Source organism: Gorilla gorilla, chromosome 18 (genome assembly GCF_029281585.2).
Source record: "Gorilla gorilla gorilla isolate KB3781 chromosome 18, NHGRI_mGorGor1-v2.1_pri, whole genome shotgun sequence".
NCBI classification, from domain to species: domain Eukaryota; kingdom Metazoa; phylum Chordata; class Mammalia; order Primates; family Hominidae; genus Gorilla; species Gorilla gorilla.
The window spans coordinates 113,319,456-113,342,833 of NC_073242.2; the positions used below are offsets into that span (position 1 = coordinate 113,319,456).

Here is a 23,378-nt window from a genome sequence, read left to right on the forward strand (position 1 = left end):
AGGACAGAAACTGCAGGATTCCACTTATATGAGGTATCTAAAATAGACTAATAGAAGCAGAGTAGAATGGTGATTTGGGGGAGCAGAAAGGGGAAATTTATTGCTCAGTGGGTATAAAGCATCAATTATATGGGATGAAAAAGTTCTATAGATGTTCTGTACAACTTAGTGCTTTTAGTTAACAAAACTGTATTGTGCACTTAAAAATGTGTTCAGAGGCTGGGCGCCGTGGCTCATGCCTGTAATCCCAGCACTTTGGGAGGCCGAGGTGGGCAGATCACGAGGTCAAGAGATTGAGACCAGCCTGGCCAACATGGTAAAACCTTGTCTCTACTAAAAATACAAAATTTAGCTGGGCGTGGTGGTGCGTGCCTGTAGTCCCAGCTACTCAGGAGGCTGAGGCAAGAGAATCAATTGAACCCAGGAGGTGGAGGTTGCAGTGAGCTGAGATCACGCTACTGCACTCCAGCCTGGTGACAGAGTGAGACTTCATCTCAAAAAAAAAATGTGTTTAGAGTTTAGATCTCAGGTTAGGGGATCTTGCTACACACACACACACACACACACACACACCACACACACACACATGCACACACACACAAATACAAAGAAATGCAATGAAGCTTTTAGAGGTGATGGATACATTTACTACCTTGATTGTGGTGATGGTATCACAGGTATATGCATATATAAAACATATCAGATTGTTTACATTAAACATGTGCAGTTTTTACTGCACGTTAAAGATACTTTAATAAAGCTATTAAGAAAAAGAAATAAAAACATTTGCTTTCATATCCTCAGGTCATCATGGATTCGGATCCTAGTTCTCTTGTGTGAACATCTTCCTCATTTTCCCCATATGAAAAATAGTGGATTTAATATATGCCTTATCACGTCAGTTTGTGGATTAGGAGACACTGTATGTATGAAACACCACAGTCAATAATTGGTAGGAATCTCCTTACCCTTCTTCCCTTGGTATGTAGCAAGTTCATGACTGAACACACTTTCCCCAAATAGGTATCTCACAGAGAAGAAAACACTATGAATTCATGACCCACTTGCATAGTTTTAGGGGTTAAAAGAGCTGTATATAAATTGTAAAACGTATTAAGAAATTTAGAGAAATAATCTAAGGGTTATCAAAGAATGTTCAAATTCCCTCAGATTTTGTTTTTCACCTTATCTAAATTCATATTTTCATCCCTATTTTAAGCAGAATTATTCATAGTTATCTACTTAGCAGATGTTCAAGGATGATATTCTCTTTGTATCCATCTTTCCTTATCCAGAGGCGTAAAGGAAAAGCATGAAGATAAGAGACACGGCATCATTAAGTATCCCGGGTTTGTTAACAGCAGAAGAGAGTGTGGACTTCCTTTTCACTTTCACTGTGTGTGTTTCTAGGAGATCCTCTGTCTTCATGCTCAGCCCCCAGGTCCATGTGTCCTTCTCTCTAATAGGACTGTGCTATGATAGCTGTTGGTGGGAGAGAGGTCTTGAAACCTAAAAGGAAGGAGAGCCATATGCAGAAGACAAAAGTGATTAGATGATAAAGCTGAATGGTGACTCTGAAAAACAAAGTAACTGTAAATTTGTGGAACTTTTGGTCTTTCTTCTCATTTGATGATTAGAAATTTTATAGCTGTCCAAATCCAGTCCTTGTCTTATCTCAGCTATGCAGAGTGGTATGGCTGGTTCAAGCTTTCAATGAAGAAACAGATGTATGAGGCTAAATCTTGCAAAATGCCAGAAGAGTGTATTTGGGCAGAATACCAAAATGAGTTCGGGGGCCTATATGGAGCTGCCGGCAGGGCCAATGACAGATAGTTGAGGACTGCAATGAGAGATGCCCAAATATAAGTATGACAAGCAGGAATGTCATTCTGTGAGTCAGAGTCAAAGTCAAAAAGACTTTGTAAAAATCTACTTTGGAGACTAGGTGTGGGTGTCTGATTTGGAACCCTTCTCATAGTCTGGTGATTTCTAATGGTGCGTTTGCCGAAGGAATTCTTAGGAGCATCCAAGTTCCATCTTAAAGACATGGCTTTGCTAGTCTGTTGTGGGTGTGCTATACCATATCAGACAGAGAAATAAGGATGTGTGTGAAGGTATGAATCTCCAGTTTACGAACTCTAGTGTGCAAATAAGACAACTGTCTGTCTTTTAACATGGTACGCACATTTCTGTTTTGATCACCCTTTCTACCAGTTGGTGAAAACTTTAGCAAAGTCCATTCATTGCCTCCATTATCCCCTAGGTTTCTATCTAATTTTCATTGAGCTTACAAGGCACATGGCAGGTGGGAGGCACTCTGGCATCCACTGAGATGTTAGTGAACCCATCTGGTCTTCATTTTTTTCCTTCCAAGCTCAAGGGTGATTGAGTCTGCCAGCTTTCTCTCCACTGTTTTAGTCTTTTCCCTAAGCATATAAGGACTCTTCTCTTGCTTCCTTGCTGAACTGGGCTTGGAGATGCAGCTCAGAGAGAAGACATGCCCTTGTCCCTTCATAATAAACCATCAACATGTCCCTTTTTACATGTCTGCTATTTGTCTCCTCTTCTTTCCAGCCCAGGAAGTCTTTATCTAGATAATAGATCGAGTATCCTGGACCACAGTCCATTCTTCCCTGTCTACCATTGAAGGTACAAAATGTATACCAGATACCTTTAAGATTTAGAATTTGAAATACAAGAATGTGGGTTCTTACAAAACAAAACTTGGAATTTTAAAGTTAATTTTTTTTTTATTCTTGACCTCTCTGTTTTTTGTTTTGTTTTGTTTTGTTTCTGTAACATTATCTCTCTCCTGAGGCAATTAAACAGAAAAGGAGTAATGAGCAGAGTGAAAGTTAAGGAAAGGTCTTATTTAATTCCTGCCCAAACTTTCAGACTGCCTGATGGGAACCCCAGTTGAATAATGGTGGGATTTTTGTTGTTGTTGTTGTTGTTAAGCAAAGATGATTTCCAAGCACTGCAGGGCAGGGAGAGCTGGAGAGTTTACATGTTTGTATTTGAACTCACATGAAACAATGAAGAGTGAAATACAGTCCTGTTTCTCTAGCAGTGAAATTTCAGATCCACAGAGAAACAAGCCTTTCGTTCTACCGTAAAGAAGGACAAAACATAACTGAGAAATACAGCGTAAAAGGAGGAATTTGCAAAGAATAATATGCTCTAGCATATTCCAGCAAGGAGTAATCAGAAGTGGGCATAGCAGTCATCATTGGGGTGAAATCCAAGACAACTATGGGTAGCAAAGGAAGCAGCTATCTTTGAGAAAGTAAGACTGATAAGGTTTTCAGTCCAAATGACAAGTAACTTCTAGTTTCTAAGTATAAGCTTTTGCAGTTGGGATCATGCCTTTTTTTTTTTTCTTCTTAAGAAAAAACTTAAATTGCTTTTACTGACAACAGACATTGCCAGATTTATCCACACAACCAGTGTTCAAAATGTCACATAAAAATGCAGCAATTGGCCAGATTGTTAAGTAACCTGCTATAATTACTTTTATTTGTTTTAATCCCTGTGAACAAACATTTTATTTTTTGTCCAAAAGACAAAAAGGAGTTGAAATTTTATCGTTGTTTTTCCAGGCAAAAGAAAATAGGGTATTTGTTGACTGAAGAAATGAGATATTTCTCTTTTGCAGTTTGGGCGGCATAATTGATAGGAAGAGGTCTGGTAGCTGAGAATAGCAGGGTTAGAACAGTAGAGGATTCCAAGATCAAGGGGAAGGGTCAGAGGTTCACAATTCCCAACTGGAGTGGGTGAGTGGGAGAGAACTATACAAAAGAAATAAGAGCAAAACCATCTGGGTAAAAATGACACCACGTCTTGATCTCTGGTGCTAAGGACCCCTGGAAGATGCAACCATTTACACTCGCTCTTGAAAATGCCTCATTGTGGGTTCAGGGATAATAACACTCAAGCTAAAGCCTTTATGAGTTGGAAGAAGAGAAAATGTGCTTCCTGTTTCTTACAGAGGGTGAAAGAAGCAGTTAATTCCCAAATCCAGCCTCCAAACACCACAATGGAGCATTTTATATGTGGAGGAAAATTGCTAAGGGTTATTTACAATTAGATCCATAAAAATAATTACTGGGGACTTTTAACAAACTTTATTTAGGCTCTTCCAAACTTAAGACACAGTTCTCAAGAATATCTTGGGTAATTTTCAAACTGTTCTTTTCCTTAAAATGATCAAAGGGAATTGGTTATTATCCAAGGTCAACTTATTAACTAGAGACAGAATATTCCCCAATTACAGTATTTCTCCAGCGCAGTTCTTACTGAGCTCTAGGCAAGGGGCAAAATGGGGAGGAGAGAGTGTAGTCAAAAGTCCCAGGGTCTTACTTGGGTCTCCAGCTAACTAGCTCAGTGAGCCTGGGCAACACCCCTGACCTGTCTGCGTATGTTTCCTTGTTTGCAAAATGAAATGAGAGGGGATAATTCTAAAAATCCTTTCTTTGTGCTCTTCCTAATTTGTTTTAGAACTGCTAAATCATTGCACGCATGAAATGATTTGCTTTTGTTCTCTTTGAAATAATGGAGCTCATTTTCTAGGATCTCCAGCCTCTATTTCTGTTAAGCAAGATCTAACAGCCTTTGATACCTCTCTGTCTACTTTCTAGGGAATTACAGATATAATTTGTGGAGACACTTAGTCAAAAATTGTCACTGAATGCCTTATGCTTTTCCACAATGCTATCAGAGCTGAATCCTTATAGGAGGCAAGTCAGAGATGAAATAAGAAGGACTGACAGGAAGGAGAGGTGTAAACAGAGCTCGTGAACACAGATGAGAAGGCAAGTGATAGGTACACAAGGAAATCACCAAGAAGAAGTCTCTTTTTCTGCCCTTGAAGTATAAAAATAGTTATTTAGTTTTTCATAAGATGATGTTGGAAAAGTTTCAAAGGAAAGGCTTCTAGTGTTTGATGAGCACCTGCTGTGTACCAGGCACAGGTTAGGCAATTTTATACAAGATAAAGATGTTTGTACCCACTTAATGGATAAGAAAATTGAGGCACAAAGGGGTTAAGCAATCTTCCCAAACTTACCCAGTTATTCATTTTAACTGCTATATCATATTCCTGGTGTGAGTCTGCCAAAAATTAATTCATTTAACCTTTTTACTATTGTTGTTCATGATTACAAGCGTTTCTGTAGTGAGCATCCTTATACCTGCCCTCATGTTTACACATAAGAGTATATTTTTTAGGTAGGTGCAATAAATTAAGCATGTATCTGTAGATAGGTGTATATGTATGGGTATATATACATGTTATATATATGATTGTGAACATGCATATACATATATATGTATACATATGTGTTTATATATCAGTGTATGTATCTACATATATGTATTTTTCTAAGATCCTGCCAAATTATCATTCCAAAGTGGCTCTGTAAAATTTCACTCCTCCCCAACATTGAATGAAAATATCTGTTTCGTCATACTGTCACCAGTGTTTGGTGTCACCATATTTTAAACATTTGCCAAGCTATTATTACATTATTTTTTCATGTTCATTTCTTCAATCACAAGTGAGTTTGACCACCTCTCAAGTTATTTACGTCCAAAAAAAAATCACTGTAAATGAAAAATGAGTAGTTTAGCCTTGCCCTGTGCTATGCAGAAAGCCGGTGAGTTTCTTCCTGAAGAGGATGCTGCAGGGTCATTTGACTTGGAGAGGAGGGAGTGGTAAGATCACATTATCATTAAGAATTCGCTTAGGGCATGTAAAGATGGCTGAGCAGCTTCTTTAAGCATGTAAGTGATGACGCTCAAATCTATCAGAATACTAACCCTGAAATCAGGTCTGAATTTACAGCTATTATATCTTTCTTTGGATTTGGTTTTATGTTTTTACCCTTGATTTATGTATGCACTTCCCTTAGCATCCCGTATCTCAAGCAACATAAATGTATTAAAGTGATGGGATTTAGCAAATACGTTATGGTTACCATCTTTGTTCCCAAGAGGGAATTTGGAAATCTGACAAGTATTATAGCTTTCATTTTCAAGACCCATTTTCTGAGCCTTTTCACTAACAAGTCCCCTGATTTACCATGCCATTAACAAAAATAATTCTTTCTGGACAGCAGTAAAAGAAGTGGATTAGAACAATTTACAGCCTTCTCAAGATACATATAAGGTGTCTGTTAAGAAAAAAAAAAGGGACAGGTTTTTGATTAACTGATACATAGACTTGCTTTTAAGACATGTCAGTTCATTCTCTGTATGCCTATCTGTTAAGGACAATGTCCCTCATGGAGGAAGCCTGCCATCGCCCGGTGCCTTAGCACGCTCTCATGTTTGCCAACTGTGATTAGGAATTACTTAGTTGCTGACAACCCTCCATAATTGATTGAAGTAAGAAACCTTTTCTGCTTCAAGATAAGGATATGGTGCCTACTTTCTAAATGAAATGTTATCCAGAGACAACATTTTGAATCTGTAGGCCAAAACATATCCAGTTCAACAAAAGAATAACCTGCAATAAGCAGAGATAGAATGGGTGAGGACCTAGGACAGCAGCTCGTTAGGCAGAACCCATCCTTTCTCTTTGCTAAAGTTAGGGAGGAAACAAATGCCTGCCGAACAGAAGGAGGAGATGAGAGGATCTGTCAGCCAGGGAGAGGTACAGCTACCAGAAAAGCACTGGACAGTTGCCTCTAATCCTTGGGAACTTTAATCGTCTCCTCAATAATTCTCATTTTGAGAGGATCTCAAAGTGGAGGGATCCATTAGTAAGTTCCACTTTGGCCTGGAATGAGAGATGCCGAAAATGACAAGGGTGCTTTTCTGTGGTGGTGTAAGTGGCGTGGCCGTGGATGTGGGCAATTGGCTTACTCCAGTCTGTGGCATTAGTTCGCATCTCTGAAACCCTGAGACATGATTCTCAGCCCCCATGGCTGGTCAGGGGATTAGCAGAGAAGATTTTCAAGTACATGGGATTGGGGGGTGCTCCCAACCCTTCAGTCAGCTGTGGGTTTTGGGTGTGAAGAGCGTAAGAGGGAAGAGAGAGGAAATGAGAGAAGCTGGACCATGCAGAGCCTTGTAGGTGATAGGAAGGATTTTGCTTTCATCCTAAGAAGAGTGAGAAGCTATTAATAGGATTCGGGGCGATTGTGAGTCAGGGGGAAATGGAGGGAGGTATCAGGATATGGAGGTCTTTGCAGTTATTAGTTGGAGAACAGCAATGGTTCTTAGCTGTTTCGTGTTCCCTGGACCCTTCTCTCAGTCTGCTAAAGCCTGGGCAGTCCATCTCAGGTCCTGTTCAGGTGCATAGATTAAAATATTTTAAATTACAATATAAGCTACTTATGCTATACCATATTTATACTATGTAATTGTGGTAATAAAGAATTTGTCATAGACTAATAGACAGGCATAGGTGTGCTGGAACTGGCTCTGTCTTACCAGCTTGTCAAAGCTGATTACGTGAATTTCTTTCCAAATTCTTATTCAGTGATGCCAAATTGGTAGCTTGAATCAAGCCACGGTGAGAGAACTTATATCATAGAATATGGAAAACATTACAGATCAGGACTTTTCTCCTCAAAAGTCAGCTGTTAAACATTGACCATCATAGCACTGTGTATATATGTATTTATTTAATAATAGGCTTTGGTGGCAGGTTTAGTAACTATTGCAATTTTGAAGTAGTGATGAGTATGAATCCCATTTCAGGATATTTCCCATAATTGAAATGTGATATAATAACTTTTTTCCTATAACTGGTGACAAACACAGGTTCTGCTAATACTATTGTGATTTGTTATCTACATTCATAGTTGAAGAACCTGCTTAATTTTAGTTAGAGGGTAATGCAAATAAGGGTGCATTTTTCCATTGAAAGAGCCTCTGAACTACGGTGTCCAGAAAATGAGAAAAAAGAGGGACCATAGAGACCAACTAGGAGGTGATAGCAGTATTCCAAATGAGTTGTCATGGTGTCTTGTATTCCAGTGAGGAGATGGAAAGGTGTATATGGAATTGGAAATGGTTAGTAGAAAAACTCTATGAGAATTGGGTATGTATAGACATTGGGGTGAAGGAAGTGTCAGGAGTGACTTATAGGGTTATGGCTTACACCACTCAACTTAATAAGGATGAGAATGCCAGAAGGGCCCAGGTTTAGGGAAGATGACCCTGAGTTTGGTTAGTGCCTGTTGAGTTTGAAGTGCCTTTTGAGTATCATGGAAATATTAAAAAGATATTGGGACACATGCATTTGGAATAGAGACATGAGTAGGTTCTACCTTCAGCCTTGGGGTGGGACCAGGTTAGGAAGGGACATTGTTCTTTGATGGATGAGCAAACTACAAAAAACTGTGCCACCCTTTGTCTGTATGTATTCACACTGCTTCCCCTAGCACCTCTTCTTTATCTCCTAACAATCATTGTGCCAACAGACTGCCTTTAGAAACTGGCAGATGGCCCCTCTTTGCAGGATCCTGTGCATACAGAGTAACTACTTTCCCAGTAGCTGTATGGCTATCTTGCTGGATCTACAGGTCCAGAGGAGGGGCTGGGACAGTAGAGGTGCACTAGGAAGTCATTAGGATATTTGCAATAATTGAGGCTTGCATCCTATTTGAAACTTCCCCAAAGAAAGAAATGAGTGAGAAAAGTGGTCAGCAGTAAGCCTTGAGGAGTTCCAAAATCAGTGGCCAGCAGAGGTGGAGGCACCTAAAAATGAGACTATGGAGGGAGCAGCCACAAAGATAGGAGAAAAGCCAGGTGAGGTGGTGGAGGTGCAGGGAAGATAAGCAGAGAGGGTGCTTCAGTGAGAAGAGAGGAGAGGAGTGAAACTCAAAGTCGCAAGAGAACACTGGAAGTTCTTCCCTGCATCTAGTGACACGGAGGGTGTTAATTTTACACAGGCTGTGTTGGTGGAGGAAACCAGATGGGAGGGGAAGAAATGGAGATAACAGTTATAGACACATCTTTTAAGAAGTTTGGCTGCCAAAAAGGAGACAGATAGTGAAGTAGTTGGAGGTGGATGTAGAGAAAACAAAGTTTTTTTTCCTTTCTTTTTTATTTCCTTTCCTTCTCTTCCTTCCTTTTTCCTTCCTTCCTTCCTTCCTTCCTTCCTTCCTTCCTCCCTTCTTTCCTCCCTTCTTTCCTGTAGGAGATACTTTCTCATAAGGATTCATTTGAGACAGAGAGGGTAGGAGAGAAGGGATTGATGATGGCATAAAGTTTCTGAGAAGGTGGGAAAGGATAGACTTCAAAACATAAGAGGGACCTGTTAACTTTTTAAACCTGGGAGTTGAATCAATGAAAAACTGAGTCAATGATGCAACACTTTTAAAGGTAGCTGTTTATTGCCCCCCCATCTTAGAGAAGAGCCTTTTCTGGTTACAGAAGACAAAGTGATTTAATGTGTGCTGAAGTAAGCTGGAAATTCATGTGTTCAGTTGATGTTTTTGGAGTAGATTGTGAAATTGAAATTGGAGAGACATTATCCAGGCAGGAGAACTATGAGTTAAGGGCTCTGGACAATCCAAAAATAAGGGTGTCATCCTTGGGGAAGGGGATGGGAGATGCTGATGCGTTTAGGGCTTCAGAGCTGCACCTGTGCTCCTCTTGGGATCAGAACTGCAGTATCTCTGCAGCTGCTGCACCTTGTTTTTAACCCCTGCATCCAAGAGCTGAGTGTTGCATGCCTCTCAAGATGCAGATATTAAAACCTTATTGACTGATGTAGACTCTTCTGTGCATCAAAGGGCTCAGAAGTGGTATTAGCTGGCCAGCTCCTTTTAAGTGCAGAGAGTGCTTTTCTGTAGATAGTGCTATGAGCTACCTGGGGTTAAGATAAAAGGCTTCAAACAGGTAGTGTCTTCCCGGAGGCTGCTTGTGGCCACTCGCTGTGTGTCTGTGGCTATACAGACCCCAGATTGCTGGGGCTGGACTTTGCATGTCTCTCTCTACTACCTTCTAGAGCCTGTGAGGCCCAGGCTTTTAAAGATTCAGCACTGAAAGAAACTGAAACCAAACTTTTGAGTTTACAACTGCCTGAGGCTGCCTCCATCTACATGACTTTTACTAACTGTGCCATTTTGGCGAAAAGATAGATTTTGAAGTTTAATCAGTCCTGGTTTCAAGTATTAGCTATTCCTCAGATGATTGTGGGACCTTGAACAAGTCTCTTGCCCTCTCTGAGTCAGTTTTATCATCCATGCAATAGGGATAATGTTACCTACCTCATAAAACCATGGTCGAGACCCATCTATTCAGCACATACTTGAGTTCCTATTCAAATACCGGCTGCTGTGCTTGGCTTTGGAGTCTAACTGCACAAAATGGTCTTGACCCTGAGGGTTTTATAGTTTGAGAGTGGATATACCAAAGTGCCTGGCTGTGATTATTATATTGTGATATCATAATAAATACATATTTGGTCTCTGCCCCCAGTTCTAATATTTAGTCTGTGAACCCAGTTCCTGGCACACAGCGTCTAAGAGCTTTGTAATTTCCTGAGTGACAGGAACATCTGACACAGAGCTCCGAAATCCCTTGGTATTTCCTGGCTGATAGGAGCATCTTTTGCTCTAATGAGTTGACTTGTGATGGGCTCCTGGATACCCCCAGGATGGGTGCTGGTTTCCAGGGGAATCAACCATGTATTTTTAGAAGGTTGGGGCTTTCATCACCCACCCCACCTCCAGGGAGGAAAGGGAGGCTGAAGCTTGAGTTGATCACCAATGGTCAGTGATATACTCAATCGTGCCTATGTAACAAAGCCTCCATGATAACCCCAAAGAACAGGGGTTAAAGGGCTCCCAGGTTGCTAAACCCGTGGAGGTTCCTGGAGGGTGGTGTGCCCAGAGAGGGCATGGAAGCTCTGCATACCTTTCCACATACCTTTCCCTATGCATCTCTTGGTGTGACTGTTCATCTATACTCCTTGTAATATTCTTTATAATAAATGGGTAAATATAAGTAAAGTGTTTTCCTGAGCACTTCTGTGAGTCACTGTAGCAAATTAATGGAAGTCAAAGAGGGGGTTGTGGGAACTCCAATTTATAGTGGGTCAGTCAGAAGCACAGGCCACAACCTGGGCCTTGTGACTGGCATCTGAAGTAGGGGACAGTCTTGGAGGACCTGTGGGATCTGGCTTTATCCAGGTAGATATTATTGAATTGAATTGAATCAGAGGATTACCCGCTGGTGTCCCCTGAAGAATGGCTTGATGTGTTGGGGAAAAACCCACTCATACTTGTTGTCAAAACTGTTGAGTGGTGTGTGACAGTAGGTAAAACATTTTGTTTTTTTTTCTATCCTTCATATTGGCCCAGAGAGCTTATTTAACAAATATCTCATTCATTTCTTTTCTTATCCATTATACCGTAGGTTCAGCTGAAAACATCGTTCATGACCCACCTGAATGCACAGTAGGGTACTTAGAAAGTACTGCATGGTTAGCAGACAGCTCTGTAGGGAGTTGGAACAGCCACTCAGTAGAGTCTTGGAAGCAGAAGAGAGTAAGGCACAGAGACCCCAAATGAGGGCAGAGTGTGGACATCCACATTACAGCTCCACCCACGACTAGTCACAGGAACAGAGACAGTCGGCTTGCCTCTCACTCTGTGCCTTAGTTTCCTCACCTGCATGATGGAGACGATAATGGTACACAATTCTGAGGTGGTTATGAGGATTACACGAGCTGGTGGTGTTGCAATTCTGAGGTGGTTGTGAGGATTACACGAGCTGGTAGTGTGTGTCAGGTGCTCAGAACAATTCGTGGAACGTGGAAAACACTCCCTGCGTGGGAGATATTATTTCCATGTTCAGAAACAAGCTGGTTTCATTAAAGCCCACTTCTCTCAAAAGGCGATTCCCATGGGAATAGTGATGACTTGAAATTCTGTATCAAAATGCTGGTGGATGCTGCTTCGTTTGTAGTTTCTTTTCTTTTCCAGTCTCCACAGGGCTCTGTTATTTGGATCCTCTACCATGAGGAACAGTGCCCCTAATCGTAGACTATCACTTTGCTGGCCACTGTGTGTTGTCCACCCATTATACTGTGAGGTCTCAACAGCTTTAATTACAATAATTTGAGGTTTGTTCAATGCATTATATTCCAGATAGTTCACGGATGCTTTTAATTTAATTATAGGCAGTTTAACACCACAGATGACTGTTGGGGAAACGGAAAATGTTATTCTTTCTGAATGAAAGACACGGGTTTAGGACTGATAAAATAGATAACTGTGTTTTGTTTCAGAATAAAAAGAAATGTATTACAAAGTATGTGACAGTAGGTAGACTGCTGGGAAGCCTGGGTCTGATACATTGTTGTCAGAAACAGGCTCAGTTTTGGTGAAGGGAAGGGTGTATGGAGGATGAGCCTTGCACACAAGCTAAGGTGCCCAAAGGACAGCTCCCCCAGTGACCTCAGGGTCAGCCTCTCTCCTACCTACATACAAGGAGACCCTCCTGGAAGCAAACCCCACTCCAGCCTTCCAACAGGCACATCCTTGTTCTTCCCACTATCTTATGATTTGTAGCAGCAATTATTCATTGCCATCTGAATTCACTCAGTAAATATTTATTGAGTACCCTGTATGTGTAGGTAGTGATGATACAGCAGTGGACACACAGACAAAAATCCCTACTCTGAAGGAGCTTATATTCCAGGGGAAAAAAGAGAGGAAAATAAGTAAAATGTGTGCTGGTTTTGTGCATGAAGATGGCAAAGGCTATGGAGAAATCAAGGAGGATAGAGTTGGGGAGGAACGGTTGTAACTTCCATAGTGTGGGTGGAGAAGGCCTCACTGAGGCATCAACATTTGAGCTAAGTCTTGAAAGAGGCAAAGGAATGAAAGAGGTTCCCAGGCCAAGGTAATAGTTCCTATAAAAATCCTAAGGGTGGAGGGTGCCTGGTGTGTCTGAGGAAGCCCAAGGAGGTCATCATAGAGTGAGGGGGAGATAATAGAAGAAGAACTTCAAAAACGAAGATGTGAAAAATTGTATTGATCCTTGTAGTCCATTTGTAAGGGTTTAGATGTTTTATCTTCACCGTCATCACCATCATCACTACCGCCTGCTAGAAACTTGGGGGGGAATGACTCATCATCTCATCTCTGCACTCCTGAAGCTCAAACTCAGCACAGGATACAACGAAAGGATAATGTGATGCTTGGTACCAAGACTTTAAGGACATTCAGGAGCGGACAGAAAACATGACCTACAAGAGAGGGAAAAACAGAGACTTTTTACAGGGTCTCCCTTAGGAAAGGGAGCTATCCCTTAGGAGGAGATATCTAAGCCACTACGCAGTTGTGAGGTCTTTAGAAATCAACCAAGTGCATTGGTCAGATTGAGGCTAAGTTTTCCAACACAGAGAACCCTGAAGTCCCATTCTGTAGCTTGTCTTGATTCTCCTTTCATTTCTCTTTATCACCCTTCGCCTCCACTGCAGGTACCTGTTCCTTTTTCTGACCATGTCTCTGGACTTGGAGAAGGTTTTCTCTCATAAGCTTCTATCCAGCCCTACACCCAGTGGCCATACAGGTCCACCCCTCTGTATGGCTCTGTGCATTAATGAGCAGCTCTTCTTAGCTCAGCGTGCTCACTGTCTTTAGGAATGGTTTCTGCTGAATCCATTGACTGCACAATAAGCCCAGTGGAATGTACACTCTAGGCCCCAGTTACCTCCAAGGAGAAGGGATGATAAATATAACAGTGACAAAATATTCACATACACACAGAAATATATAGTTACACTTAAATGCGCACACATATATACATACAAATATAGAGTGGGTGCAGTGGCTTACACCTGTAACTCCAGCACTTTGGGAGGCCGAGGTGGGGGATCACCTGAGGTCAGGAGTTCAAGACCAGCCTGGCCAAAATGATGAAACCCTGTCTTTGCTAAAAATACAAAAAAATAGCCAGGTGTGGTGGTGCACACCTGTAGTCCCAGCTACTCAGGAGGCTGAGGTGGGAGAATCACTTGAACTCAGGAGGCAGAGGTTGCTGTAAGCCACAATCACACCACTGCACTTCAGCCTGGGCCACAGAGTGAGACTCCATCTCAAAAAATCAAATGAAAAACCACATATAGTTGTATATAAAAGCATGCACGCATGCATGAATATACCTATACATATACATATATGTTTACATACAAATGCATGCATACATGCACGTATGCACACACCTATAATTATAAATGCATGTATATCTATATGTATGTATACACTCATACATTTTTATAGAAATGCATAGGTATACACATGTATAGAGTTGTAGATGTATGCACATATTTGCATGCATACATACATGACTATACGCACAATGCACATATATGTTTATATATGAATGTATTCACTCATACATGTATGGTTGTGTGTGTGTGTGGAGATTTACATGTAGTTTCCCTTCTTAAGTAGATCACAACCCTGCTCTGCATTTGCTGCCATTGTTTCTGTTACGTAGATGAGGAATTTGAGTCTCTAAAACTTGAAGTTGCCCGGCCAAGTTCACGTAGCTAGTAAGTTGTGAAGCTGATATTCAAACTGAGGACTAAAAGACAAAAAAGACCACTTTCTTCCAATGCTTAAAAGATGTTAACAGAAAGAGAGCAAAACAACAAAAAAAAAGAAGGAACCCTAAGTATGTTTATCGAGCTACTCACAGAAAACAGAAAATATGATTACGACATAAAGTGATAATTTCCATAAAAGAAAAAGTTATATGAGCACATACAAGAGGGAATAACATTTGAGGGACCTCTTGAAGGATGGGTAGGAGTTTTTTAGAAAGAGGCGGGGAAGCAAAAAGATTTTGCTTTTCATTTAAAGTTATGATAGCCAACATTTACCTTTTAGAGGTGCTCAAAAGGCCCACTGTACCTTTGGCTTCATAGCTGTAGAAATGGGGCATTTTACAAAAAAAGGCAGTGATGGTGCCTCACATCCGGCCACAGGCATCTCTCACCGGCATGCAAGTCATCTAGGGCAAGTCTTTGTAAATGCCTTTCTCTCTGGTGTTGCATTTGCATATTCATATGTCTGCATACAAACACCAAGTCTGCTGTTAGTGGTGTCATAACTTTGCAAAAGGAAGAAAACATGGCTAACGGTAAAATGAGTTATGCCTTTATAAAACATTTTCAGTGACAGAACTTGCTCCCCTCTGAGTGCTTTTTGAGGATCAGTAATCATAAACTGCGGCTTTGCCAGGAGGTGCTGTCGAAGATTGTGTGGACATTCTTTCAGCAAAATCATCTGGCATGTGTGATTGCTTCTATTTATTCAATACTAAAGAACACAAGATTGAGTTTTATGAGAGACAGAAAAATGCACATTCCACATAGCGATTGGATAAATTTCATTGTTTAGAGTGTTTTTATTGCCACAAAGTAATCTTCTGATTGCTAGGTGAGTAATCCTATAATTACAAAAACAATCAATTAATTGATCTAAATTAATCGGATAACATATTTTAGCCTGCTAAGCATGAAGGCATATTTCAAGTAACTTTCCAGATAAAGGAGGTATTGAACCTTTTCAGCCACCAGCCAGGGACAGTGACACAGATTGTAGTATCAAATGCTGATTCTCAAATTAACAAATGCTGGAATTACTATGAGAAAGGCATGGACTAGGGAGTGATGAAGTCCTCCCCCTTTTGTTATACAGGAAGCTTCTAAGCTGCCTGTCCCACTGTTCTTCCAGCTCTTTTGTCCCAGGCTTGGCCCTTCTGGGAAGGAGACTTCCCTAACTTCTGGGCTACCCCTCCCTTTCCCTACCTCTAGCCACACTGTGTTTCAGGGAGGGCAACATGGGAGACAGAGGAAATTAAGACACCTGCATGAATGTTGACAGAGTTACCCAAGAGGAGATGCCACTGGGCAGGGACTGGAGAGCACTCAAGGGGAGGGAGGCAAGTCCATCCTTTCTCCTTCTTTCTTCTTCAAAATGTATTGAATGCCTATGCTTTTCCAGGCAGTTTTTAGGCACTTGGAATACATCAATGAATAAATAAGGCAAAGATCCCTATGCTTGTAGAACTGACATTCTAGCAGAAGAGACAACTAATATATAAATAAGTCACATAGTATTTTAGAAGGTGATATATGCAATGGGAATAGAAAAAGCAGAGCAGAATGAGGGCTAGATGGATGCTGGGATCCTAGGTGGAGCAACTGGCTAGTGTTAAAATTTATCTGAGAAGTGGTTCCGAGAAACAGCAGCAGCAGTAGAGGAGAACACAGCAGTCAGATGAGCCAGGAGTGTTCCTGGCTGTTCCCTGCACATGTCATTAATGTGAACACTCACCAGCATCTCTTAGCTCCTTCAAATTTAAAACAGGGATAAGGATATCTGCAATGTGGGGAAGTGGGAATGATTAAATATCATTGATTTGTTTTTACTGCTCCTCTTTAAAATGACAGCACCACCACAAAGGAGTTGAAATAGTCAATAGTGTATGGAAAGCACCAAGCACAGAGACCGGCACACATTGGGTACTGAGAACACGTTTACGTTGGTACTCATAAAACACCAGGAAGAGCTTATATGTGGTGCCCTGGTAATGCCTCAGACACTGTTCTAAATGCTTCACGGATATTAGCACATTTAATCCTTACAACCCTTTGGGGTAGGAACTAATTTATGTCCATTTTACAGGTAATGAAACTGAGGCACAGAGAATTTAAGTAATCTCCCCACAGTTTTATAATTGGTTAGTGATGGAGGCAGGATTTGAACACAGGCATCCTGCTTCTGGAACTGCACTGCAGTTATTTTCAGAGCCCAGGCTATGGAAAGAAACCATTCATTTATTCATGGAACACATTTTTATTGATTATCTGCTACATGACAGGTCTGTGATCAGCACTAAGGCTATAGAAATGAAAGACATAGACAGGGTTCCTACCCCAAAACATTCTTGATGTAAATGTGAGACTCACACTATAACCACCCCAAGGATTTTGGTCTGAAAAGATGTTCTTTATTAAGGATTATACATTTATGCCCTGGATTTCCTAGATCTGGCCCTGAAGGTAAATATTCCATTTTCTTATTGGAGTATAACAACTGACGTTTGACTGCAAAAAATGTGGTAGATTATTTTCATTCACATGAATATGCCTGCCCTTTCTCTGGTGGAGTCTGTCCCGGTAAGTCTGTGGGACCTGCCTCTACCAATGAGGGGTGAGCTTGGTGACTTTTAACAATGATCTCCTCATTAGATGAGGCCATCAGTTACAGCGGAAATGATCATTATTGGAAAGCTGGAGACCAGCCGCTGTCAGAGAGGGATGGGCTCCTGTGAAAGGTTGCAAACTGATGACTACTTAATCCTTGAACTTCAGCAGCAACAACATTAGCTGAAGGTCTGTAATGCATTCACAGTGCTCATCTGACATTTTCCCCACATCATTATTTTTCTGGTTTTACTTTTAAATTCCCTATAGGACCATTGACATGAAATTCTGAGGGGGAATTTGGAACATTAATGACTGTTTAAGGCAAATGAGTAAGTGTTCTTTCCAAGAGGAAATTGTCTTTATAATATTGGCATAAGGCTATTTTTAAAATTTATACTAATGAGACGATTCGAGGCAGATAAGTGAATTTCCCAGGCTTGAAGTTGGCCCATGCCCCTTGGTGAATTCAGCCTCAGGGTGAGCTCTGTGGGGCCTTGCAAGTCTGGCTCTAGATGCAAGAGATCTGCCCTATCCACACTCCTTCTTTCCATAATTGGTTAGAGCCTTGACCATGCAAACCTGGGCTTGGATGCTGGGCTTAAAAGTGGCACAGACAGTCATGGAGCTTGCTGACTACAAGGGAAGAAAACTTTATCAAATAACACTACTTACAGATGTCTCAACTACAAACATGAATCAATGACTTGAAAGAAGGAGAGTAATATTCCCTGACCTTAAACAATAAAGGACTATGACCCTGTTTGGGGACTGGGGATGGTCGTTGAGGGCTCCCCTAAAAATAAATACTTGCTCTGAACCTCAAATGAAGTGTAGGATTTAGAAAGGCAAGGGGCCAGGTGAAAGAAAATGGTTTCAGGAGGAGGGAAGAACAAGGGCTTGAAGGAATGTATGGTCCCCTTGGACCATCTATGCTTCCTAATCCTGGGGATTGCACCTCCAGTGATATAAGAATGTGTGGCAAAGGGAACCATGTTCCTCACTGACTTTGTTCCCATCCATAGAACCAAAAGGGTCTTCCTTAGTAATGCCTATGGCTAATGGGTATTGAGTTCTTACTACAGGATAGACCCTGCTCCAAGGACTTTGTGTGAATTAACTTATTTGACCTCGACAGACATTTGCCTCACCCCATTGAAACAAGTGACATTAACAGCAATCAAAAGATTACCCAGGGACACAAGGCTATGTAATACAGCAATATATGCAATATAAAAAAATAAATAAAACTTGAATCCTTCCAAATGTCTATCAAAAGAACACAGGTTGAATAAACAATGGAATGTCTACACAAATAAGTACTGTGCAGCTCTAAAAGGGAATGAGGAATAGGGCTGTAGGCTATTTGGGATAATGTTCGGATATATTTTTAAGGCGGAAAAAGTAAGATGGAGAAAATTGTGTGTTACTGCCTGTCTTTGGGGGGATACACATTTACATACAAATTTACTTTTTTAAAAAATAAAAGGTTAAATCATTTTTTTAAAAAAAATAGTTACTGTTACAGTTATCTTTTTTCTTTGTATAAACAGGGTCTCATTCTGTCACTCAGGCTGGAGTGCAGTGGTGCGATCAAAGCTCACTGTAGCCTTCACCTTCTGCTCAAGAGATCCTCGTGCCTTAGCCTTCTGAATAGCTGAGACTACAGGTGTGCACCGCCACACCTGGCTAATTTTTAATTTTTCTGTAGAAATTGGGTCTCCCTGTGTTACCCAGGTTAGTCTTGAACTTCTGGGCTCAAGCCGTCCTCCCACATTGGCCTCCGGAAGTGCTGAGATTATAGGCATAAGCCACCATGCCCAGTCTATCTACTTATTTTGAAGCAAATTAGTGCCTTAAAATGTCAACACCATTTTATTATTGTCTCTCACAGTGTAGGGATTGTCTGGGCTCCGCTAGGTGGATCTCAGGGCTTCTGATGGGCTTGCAGTCAGTGGCTGAGGCTGCAGTCATCTGGAAGTGCGCTCGCTCATAGACCTGGGTGTGGAACAGAGAGACAAACCTCTGAGGGTTGAGGCTGGAACTGCTAAGGCTGCCTTGACATCTCTCTATGGTCTCTCCAGCACCAAGGCTTACAGGTAGCTGTATGTTTTACAAGTCGGCCTGAGGCTCCAAAGATGCCTATTCCGAGAGAGAGGCTGGAAAGCTGTACTACCTTTTATGACTTAGTCTCAGAAGCCACACAGTGTCACCTTTGCCACATTTCTTTTTTTCTTGGCAGATATAAGGCCCACCCAGGTTCAAGAAAAGTGGGGCAGCAGGGGAAGGGGATGGACTTTACCTCCTAGTGAGAAAATGATAAGGTCTGGAAGAGGAGATATGGCAAAAAATGTTGCTGTGGCCGTTACTGGAATATATAATCTGACGCAGTTACCTAAAGTGAAAAGCATGAAATAAAGGCTGAAGAGATAGGGAAAAAAAGTCATATTTTTTTAAAAAAAATTGTTTCATGAATTTGAAAACAAAATGAAATAAAAAGCCTATTCTAAAATTCAAAAGTCAGAGAAACAATTGAACCTAAGTGTTTACTCAAGATGCTGGCATAACCACTTGATAGGAACTACCCCTAGTTATTTTAAAACACAGTTATTTGACTCTGTCCATTAAAGACAATTGAAAACCAAAAACCAAAACAACTGCAAAGGGAAATCTTAAAGTATTTTCAATAATACTGCTTTTGGAGGTAGTGTTGGTATATTTATTGATATATAAAATATAGTATAATATTGTGTGTATTGAAAGATAAATGTATATGTTAATTTGGAGAACTAGAATATTGAAGTATGGGAGGAAGAAGATGCAGATATAAGACCACCGAGATTAATTTAAAATGCTAGAGAATTGGAAGTGGAATTATATATATGAATTTATTAGGTGTTTTATCTTAGAAATTCATGTATTCTCTGTCTACTAAAAAGCCCCAGAAACAGTGACCAACCCAATAGCAATAAACTTCCTCAGCAAATAGATTATGGTCACTAGTAATCATTTTCTAGCAAAAGAAACCAAGCTCTCTTGAGAAAATGATTGAGTTTATATTTGAGGCAGGAAATAAACAAGAAGAATCTGTAAAATCTTGTCATACCAAGAAGCAGAGAGGCTATGAGATGTCATTAGGGTCATGTCATTTAAAGAAGCCAGTATCAGTAGCTCAAAGATGAGATAATTTGAGCCTCAAAACAAAATAAGTAATTTCAATGGATTTAAATACACTAAATCTGTTTAAATACATAAGTTCATAATGATAGGGGAAAAACAAAATTATTTATAGGTTACCTTACAAAGATGATAGAGACCATCTCATTATTTTAGAAACGGAAAGGAAAAAAACACATAAACAACTATCCTGCCTTTGTTTTCAGAATTCCTTGTAGAAATAATTAACTAGTTGATGAAGAGAGTTTCTCTTTCTAGGTAATAAGCAATGAAAAAATGGCAGAATTAGAATATAATGAATTTGCAATTCTTACTAAATTAATATATCTAGGCAGTAACCATCAATAAAAAGAAAGACCACCTGACATTTGTATCTCCTGAAGTATGTTCACAACACCACCTAGTCTTGAGCCAAAAATACTGCACCTGAATCTGATCCAGACTCCAGGATATATCTATTTGTAGGAAACACAGTGGACAGGCAAACATGTTAAATGACACCACAGAGATGCAATCTGCGAACTTCCACTGTGGAAACAATCCAAATGATTCAACACAATGTTGCAAAGACAAAAGAATTATACATGAACAGGAGGCTGGATGAATTAAAAAACATAAGAGATGTATCAATCATAATTTTTGGTTCTAATTTGGATTCTGATTTAAAAATAGACTGCAAAAAAATTTGTTAGAATAATATGAACAAGGACTAGATGTTTGCTACCATTTAGAAAATCTCATTAGTATTTGTTCAGTTATGATAATGCATGGTGCTTCTGTTAAAAAAAATACTTTTAATCTTTTACAGATACCTTCTAAATATTTATAGATGAAATCATATGATATCTAGAATTTTCTTTAAGAAAATCTGTGGAAGGGGTCAGTGGATGTGTGCTCAGGTGAGCTAATGGTAGCCGTGAGTTTAATATTGAGGTTGAGTGATGGATACAGAGAAGTTCATCATATGATTCTCTCCACTTTGATGTTTTCTTGAACTCTCCAATACTAAAAATTTAGCCAAAAAAATTAACAGGGGCAAAGAACTTTCTTCTTTTTCTAAGGGCTTTTTATCGATGATTTGAAGAAAATGGTCAGACAGCGCAGGCGTGTTTTACCTTAGTCCTTCCAAAGCAGTAAGGTGCACCCACTTCTCAGCCACCCTCCCTGACTTTGTTTTCACAACCTGAATTCACCAGGAAAATACCAGGAGTCTGCTTTGTATTGTGCCATCTTTTAAATAATGCCTCACTTTCTAGTAGCAAAGTACCTCATTCTTTTTCTTGATACTTCAAAAAAACAAAATGAAACAAGAAATTCTCATTACCTGAAAGTGTTTTATCTAGTGAGAACTGAAATCTTCTTGGCTTATTTCCTCTTAGCTCTAAACAATATTAACTTTTTTTTTTTTTTTCCAAAGAGAGTCTCCCTCTGTTGTCCCGGCTGGAGTGACTGCAGTGGCACGATCTTGGCTCACTGCAACCTCCACCTCCTGGGTTCAGGCAATTCTCCTGCCTCAGCCTCCCAAATAGCTGGGATTACAAGCATGCACCACCATGCCCGGCTAATTTTTTGTGTTATTAGTAGAGATGGGGTTTCACCATGTTGGCCAGGATGGTCTCAATTTCCTGACCTCAGGTGATCCACCCGCCTCAGCCTCCCACAGTGCAGGGATTACAGGCGCAAGCCACTGTGCCCAGCCTTAACAATTTTTTTTTTTGTTTTTGAGGCAACCTCTCACTCTGTCACCAGGCTGGAGTGCAGTGGTGCGATCTTGGCTCACTGCAACCTCTGCCTCCTGGGTTCAAGTGATTCCCCTGCCTCAGCCTCCCAAGTAGCTGGGACTACACACGCACCCCACCGCACCGAGCTAATCTTTTGTATTTTTTAGTAGAGTCGGGGTTTCACCATGTTGGCCAGGATGGTCTCGATCTCCTGATCTCATGATCTGCCCACCTCAGCCTCCCAAAGTGCTGGAATTACAGGCTTGAGTCACCGTGTCTGGCCCAACAAATATTTTTAAGATGCATTGTCTACTAACAGAGAGATGCCTCTGATTCTGAAGTACTTTGCGATAAACAGCCACACAATAGCCAAATGAAATCTTGAAATCAGAGGGTTGCTTTCTCATGAAGTTAGACTGCTTGAGAATTGCAGTGGCTTCTATATGGCAGGTGCTTAAATTGTCCAAGTTGAAATTCTAATTTTTATAATGAGTAGGGATGAGTGCATGAAATGGTTGTGTGTTTTTTTATTTCCTACATACAATATCGAATTCAATCCCAAACTTGAAGCATTGATGTAATTGAAACATGTTGGTAATTTTAAATCGTGCAGTTCTGTACATGATCAGCATCCTAATCATTATTAAAATAGGTGTTTTTATTATATGCATATGTATAAAAAGTCCTCCAAAATGTTAAATTACCTTGCTCATCTCAGGAATAGAGTCCCAATCACTTCCAGATTGAAGCACTTACAGGGGGAAAAGGCGAAGTGCTCCAGTAATTTTAAATTGCTTCGTACAATGAAGAGTGCCTGTAAATTACTGAATGTGGTAATTTGTTCCATAAGCTTTTTTGATTTGTAAGTAACTTAGTGGATTTGCTGGTGAAACAGTTTGGCAGGTTCCTCAGATAATTTAGAGATATTGAGCATACACATCTAAATGTGATTAAAATGTGGTTTTAGCAGACATTGACCACAGGAAGGGTGAGGCAGGTTTTCAAGTTACAGCAGCTAGAGAAGCTGAGAAAGACTACAGTCAACTCTCAGGGGACTTGGGAAAGGTACTAAGAATGCACAATTGAGCTAATTACAGGAAAATGCCCACATGGCTGGCTTTGGAAGAATTCATCCAGCCCCTGGCATGTTTTGCTTATCCTCTGCCTGATGATAAAGTAGGGGTTATTTCTAACAGTGGACACATTTGGCCCATATCTGATTCAGGCAACACAGCCTTAGCCTTGTTCTGCTAGTGCTAATTATTTTTTTAAAAAATAATACGGTTAATATAGTAAAA

At 40.4% G+C, this 23,378-nt stretch overlaps 1 protein-coding gene and 1 long non-coding RNA gene across 4 annotated transcripts in view; both read left to right on the top strand.

Moving 5' to 3' along the window:
* Nucleotides 1-23,378, top strand: part of CDH13 (cadherin 13) — a 1,164,256-nt gene that overhangs the window by 178,144 nt on the left and 962,734 nt on the right. The gene's annotated exons all lie outside the window — the stretch shown is intronic.
* The window catches only part of LOC109023685 (uncharacterized), a 57,766-nt gene that overhangs the window by 31,485 nt on the left and 2,903 nt on the right, over nt 1-23,378 (top strand). The window contains exon 2 of the long non-coding RNA XR_002003149.4: nt 19,425-22,913. This is a non-coding gene — a long non-coding RNA (uncharacterized lncRNA). The remainder of the gene's footprint in view (nt 1-19,424; nt 22,914-23,378) is intronic.